The 14066-nt window shown below is 41.1% G+C and overlaps 1 protein-coding gene across 2 annotated transcripts in view; it reads right to left on the reverse strand.

Annotated features, from left to right (window-relative positions):
• Nucleotides 1-14066, reverse strand: part of LOC119652980 (methionine--tRNA ligase, mitochondrial) — a 114645-nt gene that overhangs the window by 40024 nt on the left and 60555 nt on the right. The window lies entirely within an intron of this gene.

Raw genomic sequence — 14066 nt, forward strand, 5'->3', positions numbered from 1 at the left:
CTCTTAACTTTTCCTTTTCTCATTTTAATTACCGTTATCATCGCATGATGATAATTTTCACAAAATGCAATTTATTCTACAAACTTTCCTATCATCACTTAAAATAATTTCATTAGAGCTCTTCCTGTTACTTTCAAGGAATTGTGTTATTAAATCAAGCGAAGTGTGCATAACACGACAATGTCTGCATGAATGCCGTCGTGGTTTCCTCACTGCGATTTTTTCTGAAATTTAATTTGCCAATAGCATTTATTCTGAATCCACCGCCACAATGCTGCTACTGACTTTCTATTTACTCCAGGAGAATGGAGAAATTTGTTTCCAGGACGCATATTCGGAAAAAGTAATTGTGAGTGTTTGTGAGTTGAAAAAAAAGTATGGGAACGGTTGACGCTCTCTGGACCATATATTTGCGGTCATTTAATTTATTTACATTTTTTGTGATGACAATGAAAAACGCTTATGCCAGGGATGAAGGGAAGCCTCTAGAGTAAAGAGCATCTGGAAGAATACATATGAAAGTTAACACTTCCATCTCTCACAATGTTATCAACAACTGCATACTATGAAAACTAATATACCATTAAAAGTGGAAAGAGGGGTTCGGATAAAGTTGACGTTATCAACGTCTCCACTTAAACAAAAATTGTACGAAAAAGGATGTTAAGTATCATCAAAAACACGTCAAAAATAAAACAGTGGAATACCAGGGGCTGATCCACTTATAAAAACCCAACGACATAAATCGAGGGAGGGAAATCGTCAGGGTGAATGAGCTCTCCCACACAAAATAACCAAATTGTTCACCAGTAAAATGCAACCATTTTTATTTAGAAATTCAGCACTCAGTCAAATAAAAGAAGAAAAGGGATAAAGTATGACCAGAAGAATCTTAAACAACATTATAGTATTATCTAAAAGCGAACCTTACAAAAGACGTATTGAAGTTCTTCGAAAAGTTCTTGCTACGACGTGAGGTATCAACCAAAAGCAGCACGAAACACCCGCAAGAGGCCAACAAAAAAAATCTAATTGGATGGGGATTTTCGAAAAAGTCCGCTTGCAGAAAACAACTCAAGCTCCCGTGATACCAGGTTCCAAATGCGCAGGCCATTTTATCGAAAATATTGCTGAAGTAACACAACGTCGATAAAAAAGACCCAAATTTAACAGTTTCACAACGAAACCAAAATGCCTACATTGCAAATGTAGTTTTGCCTTACCGGAATCAAAATCAGCAATCGTTTTCGACGTTGTATATTTGCTGATGCATCATTGAACAGGGTGCTGATCCTTGAGCAAAAAATATATTTTCGGATGAAGCTTATTTTCGCTTGAGCGTGTGTATGAAGAAGCAAATTTATCACATAGATATCCATTACAAAAAAAAATTCTCGGGCGGAGACTATTTATTAATAGATATTCCCTGCAGTAATCCTTCCTAAAGAACGAGATCCATGATCTCGACACCCCAATCCGCGAAAGGATCTTCACCCTGTATACTAATCAACTCCACAATCGCTTCTCTAACATTGAGCTAAATTCAATCACAAAGAGGAACCTCTGACAAGTATAGCAGCGACTTGGCAAAACTGCCAATCGTAACCACATCCTTCCACAAAACATATCCCCTCCAGAAAAAGGAAACGTCCTAGCAACCGTTTTGCGAAAGCCCACCAATCTGAATCTGAAGCTGAAGTCAATGCATCAATTAACTCCCTTCGATCCTCAGAGCTCTTCACCCAAACTATGCAAATAGGCACTTCACTACTCCCAAACAGCCTTACTGGTCTAATCCCCCCTATTAACTTCATTAAACCCAAGATGGCCACAATGTCCATAAAGCGGAGAAAGAACAAAAAGTCGCTCGGGCCTGGTGAAATTCCTTTCATAATCCTTAAAAAATGCTCTGTCTCCATCAGCCCTTTCCTGTCAACATTATTCAACCACTGCTTCCTGAACGCTCATTTTCCCTTGAGCTGAAAGTGTGCTCAGATCACACCCATCCCAAAGGAAAACGAAAATCCACTCATCCCGGATAGCTACAAGCCTATCTTTAGCCTTTCAACCTCTGCAAAAATTTTCGATCGGACCACCAAGTTAATGATAGATGAGCACTGCGATAGAAACAACTCTATCCCGGACATCTAGTTCGCCAACCGAACAGATCATTCAGTTGTACATGCCCTCGTTGTCCTGAAAACCGACGTCTTGCTCGAAATTAGTCGCAAGACACCTGCAATAACCTGTCTTCTTGTCATATGGAAAACTTCTGATCGTTTATAAACCACACGACATATTCTACTTCCAACCGGACTTCTTTTAACTAATATTTAGCTTTCACGAATCCCAACTAAAAGTCCAGCAGCAACTATCATCCCTTTACACCAATCCAGCTAGAATCCCACAAGGATCACTCCTCTCAGCAATCCTTTACCACTTTTAACCGCGGATATCCTAAAACCTACTTCTACATCCAATCCTGTCCAGATCCTCCAATGTGTCCTTATCACCACCACGAGGGACATAGTAGGCGCGGGGCTCGTCTGAATGCATATCTAGATGAGCTCTACCGATACTACACTAAGTGCAAACTAGTCCTGAACCCGCAGAAATGCCAAATAATCGTCCTGAAGGGAAAAATGAAGATGACTCCGAAAATGGTTTCCGATATAAAAACCTGTCCCTAAAAATCTATACGTCTCCCATCCCAACAGTGAACCAAGTGATCTACCTTGGCGTGACTAAAACTCAATCATCATCATCATCATCATCAACGACGCAACAACCTCCAGACATCCCGGTTTTGCGCTGATGTCCACCAATTCGATATCCCTAAAGGCTGTCTGGCGTCCTGACCTACGCCATCGCTCCATCTTAGGCAGGGTCTGCCTTGTCTTCTTTTTCTACCATAAATATTGCCCTTATAGACTTTCCCGGCTGGATCATCCTCATCCATACGGATTAAGTGACCCGTCCACCGTAACCTATTGAGCCGGATTTTATCCACAACCTGACGGTCATGGTATCGCTCATAGATTTCGTCATTGTGTAGGCTACGGAATCGTCCATCCTCATGTAGGGGGCCAAAAATTCTTCGGAGGATTCTTCAATCGAATGCGACCAAGAGTTCGCAATTCTTCTTGCTAAGAACCCAAGTCTCCGAGGAATACATGAGGACATAATGAAGATACAATATTGCTCATATCAATAAAGTTCTAAACCGTGCAAATGGCGCCTTCAGATCATTATACCTGATAAACCACTCTAAGAAGCCCACCTCACCAAAAGTGAAGTTTTTCTGCTACAAACAATTGATCCGAACCTTAATCGCTTTCGGTTTCATCTTCTGGACCGACATCTCTCCTTCACATGGAGAGACTGCGCCTCAAGAAGAGGCAAATCCTCCACCATTGCACCGGGGCATTTAAAAACGACGATGGTATGAAGTATATATCCAATCAGATAATCAACGACGCCGCCAAAAAAACGACCCATCGATGCCGTCCTGGCTAGATACACGGTCAAATTCCTTAAAAGATGTCTGTTATACCCTAACTCATCAGTCGCTAGGTGTGTTATGATATAATTCAGTGAGGAAAACCTCCCCGCTCGAGCTGATTCATACAAAGTGTCCTTTTCTAAAGAAGCTCGCCACTCCCACGCCCAATGTGTTCCTCCACTCAAACAAAGCGGCTCACAAAATTCATAACTCACCTTCTCTTCCTAATTCCTTTCCCATTCTTATCCTTATCCTCCCGTCTCTCCCTATTTCGAAAATACCGGCAATACCGATTGGAGATTTTTGTTAACTTACCTCTAGGTACTCATTTGTTGGATTTCATTAGATTTCGTTCGGTAGTTTTAACCTTAAAATAAGCTAGCTGCTAAGGTTCCTGCTAGATTAAGTATCTTATAATTGTTATATCATGTTATATATTCATGCAAAATACAGGCTGCGCGGTTACTCCCGGAAAAACATCGTGAGAAGCATCGCCCTCTCTACGTTTTCTCTCGGTGTTCTCAAAGACAACGCCCTCTAGCCATTTCCCTTTGTTCTTTTTATGGGCACTGTCAGATGGGACATGCAACGCCCAGCGCCCTATCCACGACTCCATACAGATGATGTTTTCCAAGTGTCTAATCTCGAATAACTTGCTTGATACGCTGGATGGGGATTTGAAAGCCTCGAGATTGCACCCAGATCAGGCATTCGATAGAGCCAAATGGCGAAGCCGATCACGACGAGCCGACCCCGCTTGTGAACGGGACAAAGGCTGAAGAAAAAGAAGAAGATGCAACACGATCTGAGATTGAATCTAAATAAAACAGAACTTTTGAAAATCGACCCCCTATGAAGCCGACCATATGATTGCCTGTGACAGCGATTTAAGTATCTCGAATCAATGTTATCAACCAATGGTGACCTGTGTTACGAAATTGTTTAACGCATCAGCGCAACTTGGATGAAGTGGCGTTCACCCACAGGCATTCTTTGTGATCGATGCATCAGCAAACCTCTCAAATCTAAAATTAACAGAAAGTCGTCCGCTTATTACCCACTATGGTTCTGAGCACTGGCTGGCTATCAAACTTACTGAACAATGCCGCGCGATAATGGAGGAAAAAGTGGTTGCGTTGGACCAATGGCACGCCATGATCACATTCGAAATGAGAACATCCCTAATCGAATCGAAATTTCACCGATCGTGGAAAAATTGCCAGAAAGACGTCTTCAATGGTATGGACAAGGACATCGAAGCAGACAGCAAATGACTAAAATGCCTGCCGAAAAAAGTAAGGCTTCATGCGCTAGATGGGGGCTTGAGAGCCTGCCAACTCCATCCAGGTCAGGCCTATGACCTATTAATAAAGCGGAATCGATCAAGACGTGTCGACCCCGCTTCTGAACGAGACAAAGGCTGAAAATAAGAAGAAGGACGAAATAAATACGTTTGGTACTTGCAGTAATCTTGCGGTAATCTTGTAAAAATGTAAAGTTGATAGGACATCAAGAGCATTTGAGTAGTAGGCACAATGAATGGGTGACTCCAGCGTGATTTAAATGGAAGTAAAGGATAAAAAGTTACTCATCATCATCAACGGCGCAACAACCGGTATCCGGTCTAGGCCTTAATAATCGTTGGCGCAACAATCCATATTGGATCAGGGCCTTGAAGTGTGTTAGAGCACTTCATTCAAGACCGTAACGGTACACTAGGAGGCAATGTGGTCAGCATTGCGCTCGCCCGAGATTATTACCCTGATTTGACTCAGGTACTCATTCACAGCTGAGTCGACTGGTATCCGACGTCAAATCACGATACAAATTCCACTGCCACCAGTGAGATTTGAACCGCGACCTTCCGCACGACAGCCTTGCGCTCTAACCACTCAGCTATCCGGACACAGTTACTGCCCGCGAAAAGCCACGTATGCCAGACTCCATTTGCCTTTAAGTTTATATTATATTGTGTAGACTAACCCCCCATCAAACAAGATGGATGACAGAAGTTAACACCAAATGGACAATCTGATTCAATCTCTGATTGTGATCTCTCGCAATTGGTCTGAATTTCAAAAAATACGGTTGCCTGTGGCATGGCGCTGAACAATGGGGGAGAAATGCAGGCTTCTTAAGAAACCCTGCAGAGAATTGAAACACATTTCGTCTAGCCGCCAACGACAACGCGTAAGCACGATGGACGCGTTATGCTCCATTTAGTCGATATTGATCAACATATATGGTAAAACCAGCCCATACAACGGACCAATCTTCTTCTCTTGAAAGCTATGAAATTTCGGTTCGGTTCGGTTTCGACAATCGGCAAAGGTTAAGCTGAAATTTTTGTTCAACAAAATTACATCGCACGCATACAAATTACAGTCACTAATTTCGACGCTAAACTTAACTCTTTTAACATGGATCTCATTCTTTTAAGGTTTTGTGTCCGTCTATTTGCCATACTCATTTCCCCAGAAACGGTTATTCCTACTGGTACGAGATTTGGTAAAAAGAAGGGACCTGTGAATCCCCTCGTATGTAGTGAATAACGTGGTTCCACGCTGAGTTGCGGAGAAACAAATGAAAGGTTTCGATTAGTACTTACCGAAACTAATATTAGTTATGGCATTGATTGCAAAGGGGAGGAGTAAGGGGGTCCAAAAAATTTCATTTACTTGAAGGACTCGTTCTTACAAAAAATACCCAACCCAAAAATGTGCAAGAAATATGTCGGCCCATGCTCATGGCATCTAAGCGTCAAAATACTCTCCACACACATGCGTGCTTAAATAGAATTAATAATGTATATTACCATATTTATTATTAGTAACTCCCCTTAACTTTATTCTAGAATCATCGAATTGCAGTAATATGGGATTTACTATAGAGCATAATACTACAAAGTTTGGTGGAAATCGCACTATTATAATACTTCAAATTTGTGACTTCTGTGCAAATTTACTGCATTCTTAAACTTTGAATGTTAGCACAATACTTAAGTGAACCGTCTGACAAACTAAATGTATAAATATTACGCGTTAAGTACAAATGGGATAAATGTTCAATCAAATACGTTGATATGACCCACTGCAACTAGCCAACTTGCAATAACATCTACCTTACAACATCATACAAATAATAACAAATCCACTACAAATTGCAAATAAAAAACCCGCCACACTCATCAATTTTCTTATAGTACTCTTTTCCGTTTAACCAAACCAGTAATATGGGAAATACTCAAGATAAGCACGTTGATAATACCGGGGAGGTGACGAACACAATCATAGTAGACACGGTCGACGTACAATCAGAAAGAATTGAAACTATTCTCATCATCCTCACTGCAACAGTAGGGTGCTCCTTTGCGTACCAACTGTATAAGGACTACAGACGCAGCATCAAAAAAAAAAAAAGATACACCGAAAAAGTCTGACTATAGACATAAACTACATAGCAATCCTTTCCTGAACCCTTCAACCTTAAGAAATTCCCTACGAATTGGTTCCAAATCTAAATCTGAGATTAGAATAAAAAGGCTAATTATATTAGTTATTAAAAAGATTAATTGTATTAGTTATAAGCGCTTAGCTATAAATTTATAATAAGACTTGAACAAAATAACTCTTTTCAAACACTGGCTTGATAGAGTGAGAATATTCTATTTTAGTATTAAGATTCGCCACACTACAGGCTAGAGACCAAAAGGTCTAATTCTTGTTGTAAAAATGTTTCTCTGTAAATAAAAAAAAAAAAAAAAAATACGTTCATATAGACAAGACCCGAACCGTTCAGCTTCACATTTCCAGAAAAAGATAAGATAGAGCACTAATTCAGAGTTATATATGCTTCATCTCCATCGAAGAAAATGAATATACGACATCTTCTTCATGGTAACCCGTTATAGCACGAGAAACCTACCGTATCCTTCGACTACTACGAAGCGGGGCAGCTAATCAGTGCATGCTTTTCCTGGAAGAGATGCCCGAAGAGACACACTGCATCTGTAACAATTGTTACAACAATCGATCTCTCAAATCTAATATGCTTGACATTACTAAGCCTACTATGAACAGTATCTCTTACCAGGAAAACTTACCGTCCAAATTCTCGGATACAGATCCTCTTTAAGCGATAATCAACCGATTTTGTTAAAACTGGAAGCTAACTTCTCTCGCTCAAAAATTAGAAGAAAAGCAAAAACAGGAAGCAAAGTTGCGACATCCGCAAGGTTATTGCCCTCTGCATCCAAGAGATGTTACTGTCGTTGACGTTTGGAAAGTCGTACCAGAATGTGTCTAAGGCCTTGCGGCAGAAACGAGCCTCCGGGGAAAATACTGGAAACTAGAGGAACACCTCCGAGTTCAAGCGAACGAAAGTGACGTCACGAAGAAATGCTTAAATCTCAAGGACTCAATTGCACGAGCCGTAACATATTTCTATTCAACTCTGGTTCTGATGTTCCAGTTTTGCCCAAAGATTACACTGACACAAACAACATCCCCAACGACAAAAGTATCGAAAGCTCCGATCAAGTCTTTCTTACAATCGACTTAGATTAACCGCACTGATCCTTGAAGCAGACTCCATCTCTCATTTTCTAATCGTCATAGATCCGCGATGTTAAAAAGCTTCAGACAAATTGGGAGAGATTTCCTTCCATCGCAACGTTATCTCCAGCAAAATATGCACATTCTCTTGAAACAATCGCACCTAAAGCAACCAGAATATTCTGATACTTCAATCGCAAGTTTCTGAATCAAAAAACTTATCATGTACCATCAGCTTCTCACAATACCGAGTTCAAAATTAGCCAACTCAGCTCACTCCCTTTCTCTTCGCAACTTGAAGATGGTCAAAGTATACTTCCAGTATGGATAACGACATATGCCATCTATTAACCATTCCTTGATCCAGTGCACTACGCTTAGCTCCAAAGAGCAACGGAGAGTTTCACACTGCTACAATGCCCACGGCTATTTTTCAATCACGCTGCAGGATAGATTTGCACCGTGCACGAGAGTACACCCCAAAAACTGGAAACATCACGCCTTTTGAACTATACAAACTTACGCTGCTTAAACTTCTAACCCCACATTGACACATTCTAGCAACGACTTCTCTTCGTTCTAACTTTCTCGAACCCATTCAAGGAGCAGGAGTTGTATCTGAGAACTGTGTCCCAGCATTTATGAACGGGTTCGAGTTTGGAGTTCCTGAAATTGACTACTTGGGGCATTATGGCACTACAGAAGGAGCTGAACTTCCTGCGGAACGATTCAGCGCTATCAAAGAATTTCCCCAGCCGATTACCACCGCTGACCTGCGGGAGTTTACTGACATAATTAACTTCTGCAAGCTTCATTTGCCTAACGACGGCGAAACCGAAAGATGAGTGCATCAGGTATCTCGATGACGAAAATTGGCGACCACTAAGTTTCTTCTCTAAGCGACGCTTGGAGAAATTACTCCATATAGGATAAAGAGCTCCAGGCCATTCACAGTTCTCTCTAGTGCTTCTATGGTTTGGTCCAGGTTTGACTTCGACAGAAATCCTCGAGATCGTCCCTCGAGCAATAACGGCAACTCGATTTCATCAATCAGTTCACCATTAATATTATGCATGTCGCAGTTGAAGACAATGTTCATACAGATGCCTTTTCTCTGATCTAGACCATTGACTTAAGAGTCATGTTCACCTCATTGGGTACCCAGGGCAACAGTATCGAGCTGAAACGCCTTGTTGAAACCAGTTTGAGTCCGAAGCTTGTAAAACTGAGAGGGGATAAAGCTGCTATCTCAGTTTTCTCTAACAATTCAACAGAAGTTCATCGTCAACTACAATCCTGTGTATATGCATTCTGTCATCTCTTAACAAAATCTAAACAGACACTATTTTTCGGTGCTTTTATAGTGTTAGCAAGAGTGATCTCACCGACGTCACAGTTCAAGAGCATAATCTTTTCTTGTCCCTCCAAACTCATACTCTCCAAACTTAGCGGTTCTAAGAAGACAAGGACAACGGTTTTTCCAATGTGCTACCAATTGAACAATTGGGTCGGAGAACTCCCATCGTTCCTCTCGGAATAGGTATTACTATAGCCAAGTTACTGTTTGTAGCAATTTCCGTGTTCCTGGAGAGCTTTTCATTGACGCCGAAAGAATGAGTGCAATCGAGCTGGACATAACAAAGGTCGCTCTTTTATATCCAAAAATGAGAGAACACCCACAGTTTCGTAAGGGTTAATGAGGTTAAACCATTTTTATAGCCTCCATACAAAAGACCTTGGGGCATTATGGCACTACAGAAGGAGCTGAACTTCCTGCGCTATCAAAAAATTTCCGGACGATTCCGTAGCCTACACAATGACGAAATCTATGAGCGATACCATGACCGTCCGGTTGTGGATAAAATCCGGCTCAATAGGTTACGGTGGGCGGGTCACTTAATCCGTATGGATGAAGATGATCCCACCCGGAAAGTCTATAAGGGCACTATGTATGGTAGGAAAAGAAGACGAGGCAGACCCTGCCTAAGATGGAGCGATGGCGTGGGCCAGGACGCCAGACAGCTTTTAGGGATATCGAATTGGTGGACCTCGGCGCAAAACCGGGATGTCTGGAGTTCCTTATTAAGGCAGGCCTAGACCGGATACTGGTTGTTGCGCCGTTGATGATGATGATGACACAAAAGACCTTATCGCGCCATGGCTCATTCCAGCAAGGAATATTAACTAGTCGGTGAACCCACATGTTTTGGAGCGTCAGTCACTCCATACGCTAGATTATCAATCGATAACTAACGCAACCACAACTCCTTCAACATCCGCCCAAAGAACCTCAAACACGGCTCCTTTGAGCATTCCTAACGAACACCAGGCACATCACGAAAAAATCGATTTGCTAAAACCCAAACTAAATAGAAGTCTCATTTCCCGAAGAGGTAATATCAACTGTCCACCAAAATCATGTTCTTCTTGTGATATTGGCACTGTGTGAAAGATAGTATTTACAATAACAATCGACCAACAGGAGCTCAAAACCAATATTGAGGACGTCATCCGTGGAATACAGCCACAATTCCATATGAATGTACTCAAAAAATCTGTTAAAAGTATCGACGCCTGCAAGTGTGGTCGTGGCAAACATTTGTCTGATATTGTTATCCATGCACACTTGGTAAAGTATCTACATGTTCCTATAAAGAATTATAAAATTTCCATACAAAACATGATGATTCCGCAACCTTTATAAAGGTGAAGATTATGAGCGTTACCATGGCCTTTTGGTTGTCAATAAAATCCGGATTAATATTTAGGCTACAGTGGCCAGGTTACCTAAACCGTATTGGGGAAGATATTATAGCCACAAAACCCTACGAGGACCACATCTATGATGAAAAAGAAAATCTAGTAGACCTTGCCTAAGATGGAGCCATTACGTAGGACAGGACGTCAGATAGTTATTAGGGAAACCGAATTGGTAGACCACAATGCAAAACCGGGCTGTTTTGAGTTGCTTATTAAGGTACATCTAGATCAGGCACCGATTATTACGCAATTGAAAAACATTTAGAAGCGAAGTTCCTATTGGCAGGCTTTATATCACTTAATCAATTTAGCGGCTATCCTTCAATTTCGAAATCCTTTCCTAATGCTCCGTTTTCTAGCGTCGTATAGTACTTTACAACAAATGTTTTTATTGATTTTAAAAATTCAATTTGGCAGTTTCTGATTACGCGATTTATCCTTATAGAAAAGTTTAATTTATATACATAACTCGCTACGAATAACAAATACAATTATCTATCTTAACACATTATCTATCTTAACTGAAAACAACTTGAACCAATAAATAGTCAATACCACTGCCATCAGTCAACTTCAGAGAAAACTTCTGAAAAGGGACTTCCTCCCGTTGCGCTGATTCCCATAAAAAAACCTCCCCTATTCAATTATCCTTATCTAATTCCCAATTCATTTTAATTTTATTTTATTTTTTAATTAAATCGGAATGCAATGAACTGCCCTCAGAGCTTTTAAACGTTCAACTCTGCTTTTGGAAACATGAGAATTGCCTGTAATCAAAATATTTGCCGAGTTATTCAAACATGGAGAATTTTTCCACAATTTCACTAGACGAACTTTTCAAATAGCGAATTTTTGTTTGAATACTTTTTCGCCCTACAATGGAAAGGCACATACTATGTAGGTACTCGTGCAAACATACATACAGGCTAGGAGATTTTCTTTTTCGTGAATAGCCATCCAACTTTAGGTGGATTGTTATAACATTTCTTAAGGGTTCTGCCGATTGCTACCCCATATAAATAAGACACTTGATAATCTAAACATAAAAGATGAACTTTGTTGGAGTTAATTTTAAATATTATATATTTTCCCCCAAACTGGCAAGTTTTAGTTCCTAGCGCCTTGTTGAAATGTCAATATTGTCACTTAACTTGAAACTTTAATTAACCATTTTGAAAGTCCTGGAAAGCAGATACACAGTAGCTTTCGCAGTTTGCTAACAATTTCCAGAGACTCAAACTAAATAATTTATACTGAAATGGACAATGAACAATGGACTTAGTAATCATAAATGACAGTCATATAAATTGCAGATACTGTGAAGGAAACAGGTGAAAAATAAACTAGAGTTTAATTTATTAAATTGTTTAAATATGAGCAATTGACACTTAACATACAACAAAATAGTTTTCTTTCGGAAAAACTACCCAAACTACTCAAAAGTTACTTATCAACAAGCGCACTTTGGTAGGATACGGAAGAACGTCCTAATAGGTACACTGTCACGGCAGCAGTACTACAGGGCTGTGTTGGGTCTTCCCCTGTGGAACATGATGTACAATGAGGTTCTTAACCTTTCCTTGCCTAAAAAAGTGAAATGACCAGAAGATATTGAAGTGTACGCTAATGGGCGAGCTTGTCCTAGCAGACAAAAGACGGAGATGGTTTTAATTACCAATTATGGAAAAAGGAATACAATTAGTATTCGTTAGTGATAATAACTGATAACCACACCATCCCTCCAAAGTCGGTTATCTCATAACTAGCGGTGATGACACATCACAGACATAGCCTGTGAGAAACCTGCCAGCACCGTTGACACCTAACATTAAAGTGCCAAAATACAGTCGCAGATTACTTATGGCCAGAGCGGTTCACTCGATACTATTATAAGAGGCACAGATTTCGAAGTAAGCGTTAGTGTGTGAACACAACTGGTGGAGGATAAATATGTGGTATCAAGTCACCGTTGTTTCGGCCGACTTTTTGATCGTTTATCATCAACTTCGATGTTCAAACCAATCTTGGCAAGTGAATTCTCGTTAACACGAATTACATGACCATACCATCGCAGACGCCTCTCTACTGGTGGATGCAAGACATATCTAAATCTCTAAGACGGAACTAAGCAGTACGGCACCCGTGTTGAAACGCAAAATCACGCCGAGGCCCGAAGGTCTCTTCTCGCTTAAGCATAACCACAACCCCCATGAAACTCCCACTAAGGGGCCAACCGCAAATAACCGATCTGTACTCACATACAACGGGAGTTCACCCGAAGCATGAGAGTCCAGGGCCTATCCCGGTTCCAATGGTACCAGTATACCCCTGGTAAGGTTTCGTGACCAATTTGCCACTTCAGTTGAGTCCCCGTGCAGACTCGGGTCTGATCGCCCTGATTAGGCCTTTGGAACATTCGCCTACTGCATCACGGCCGGCAAGCCAAAGTGAGTACAGCGTCTCCCAGTTCCACCACTATGGAGGTTCTCCTCGGCCACTTGGTTTTAGTTTGGCCGACAGGGTTGCCGCCCCGCCTTCCTCACCGCCACCAATGAGCACCACATTTCGGATGTGATCAAAACGTGTCACGCCACTAGTCCAACGTAACATCTTCGTCTCCATTACCGCAAGACGCCGTTTATTGTCTTTTATAGTCGGCCAACACTCAGAACCAAAGACATCGGCAGGACGGACGACATTGCGTTAAATTTTAGATATGAAACATTCGTTGATACGTCGATCACAAAGAATACCAATTGTGGAACGCCACTTCATCCAGGTTGCGTTAATGCGTGAAGCAATTTCATAACACAATTCTCCATTGGCTGATAGAGTTGACCCGAGATATTTAAATCGCTCAGCTCTGGGCAAGTCACTGCGGCTGACAGTGGTGTGCCTATTTCAAGGGGATTGGTAGTCAAAAATGCAATTTTATTTAAATTCAATCTGACACCGTGTTGCATGAGACGATCATTCCATTTTTGGACAAGTTGCTCGAGATTATTTTTGCTATTAGACGCTAGGAAAGCATCATCTGCATTAAGCAGTGTAAAGGGCGCTAGACGTTGGGTATCCCGTGTGACAGTGTCCATAACAAGCACAAAAAGGAGTGGTGAGAGGACGCTATCTTGATGAACACCAACAGAGATACGAAGCGATTTTAATACACCCGCCACAATGCGAACTTTACTTTTCAGATTGTAATAGAGCAATGGGTTTAATTGCGCACGAGTTCTTCTGGTATTAAGTGT

The sequence above is a fragment of the Hermetia illucens genome, chromosome 3 (assembly GCF_905115235.1).
Source record: "Hermetia illucens chromosome 3, iHerIll2.2.curated.20191125, whole genome shotgun sequence".
In the NCBI taxonomy this organism is placed as follows: domain Eukaryota; kingdom Metazoa; phylum Arthropoda; class Insecta; order Diptera; family Stratiomyidae; genus Hermetia; species Hermetia illucens.